The sequence below is a fragment of the Laccaria bicolor genome, genomic scaffold, assembly GCF_000143565.1.
Source record: "Laccaria bicolor S238N-H82 LACBIscaffold_2 genomic scaffold, whole genome shotgun sequence".
Taxonomy (NCBI): Eukaryota; Fungi; Basidiomycota; class Agaricomycetes; order Agaricales; family Hydnangiaceae; genus Laccaria; species Laccaria bicolor.
Genome location: NW_001889873.1, coordinates 2,194,434 through 2,195,585, shown reverse-complemented (window position 1 = coordinate 2,195,585; position 1,152 = coordinate 2,194,434).

Here is a 1,152-nt window from a genome sequence, read left to right as displayed (position 1 = left end):
TCTTTTGCATTAATAGGTATTATTAGGTAGATAGTAATGCATATGTTTTACTTAGTCCTCCTGGCTACGGGGGCCGTCACCACTCATATCAAGTACACTAAAGCAGGCACCAAGAACCTCAATCTCCTCATCCTCACCAGCCTGCTCCTCATCCAGCTCCTCTTCTAAATCCACTTCATGACTGGGGGTGGTACCTGTAGGGGGAAGGGCCGGGGTCTGAGGCTCCCCTGTTGCATCTGGCTCCTCTGATGTGGTAGAAGCCTCTGCAACATGAGTGCCAAATCCAATGGGACCAGTATAACCATCCAGGAGATAGATCTTCTCCAAGATCTTCAGGTGGTGAGCATTGAAACGGCCCCGTTCCATCCAATGAAGTTTGAGCTGAAGAGCGAGGGCAGGACGAGAGAGCAAGAGCTTGGCTTCTTTTCCTCGAAGGAGAATGTCTTCGTCATGAATATAGGTTGCGAGGCGGGGAACTTCGATGTTCAGCCGCGCAATCTCTTCCTGCGCACGTTCGAGTTTGAACGCCCGGTCAATTGCAAGGCGAGCGGCGGGTGTCGCCCAAGGTTTCCTTCGAATATCTTGACGGGCATCACGGAGGAGATCGAAGTCCGAGAGGAAGGCGTACTCAACGACCTGATCCCAGTTGAGTACCTGTCGAGGTGGCACTAGAGCCAACGCCGCTGTATTGTACCTGTCGAGGGCGGTGCGAATGGCGACAGATCGGGCCTTGAGCGCATTGGCAATGTGTTTACGAAGGCTATAGCCTATCATGTTGCCGTCAGCTGCAGTCATTTCCGAGAAGACAACGTCTTACCTGTCTGGGACCGGTTCATCTTTGTGAGTTCAAACATGCATGCGACCACGAGCCCTTCCAGGACATCGATGCAACGTTGGTATGTCCGCATCATAACCTTCTCTCCTGCTGCCTGCCACTCAAACGAACCCCGCTCCCATCGCCGTGCAATGTTGAGCTTCTTCTCTAGTACCTGGACGGCGGTGAGATCGCGCTTTTGGGTTTCGAGCGCATGGCGGCGGGCTGTTTCATTGGAGGCAGTCATGTCGTGTTCGCCGACATTCGCCTCCGTAAGGTTGGACCAGGCCAAGACAGCCGCTGCAAGTGTACGTCTGTAGATCATAAGTAACAATACA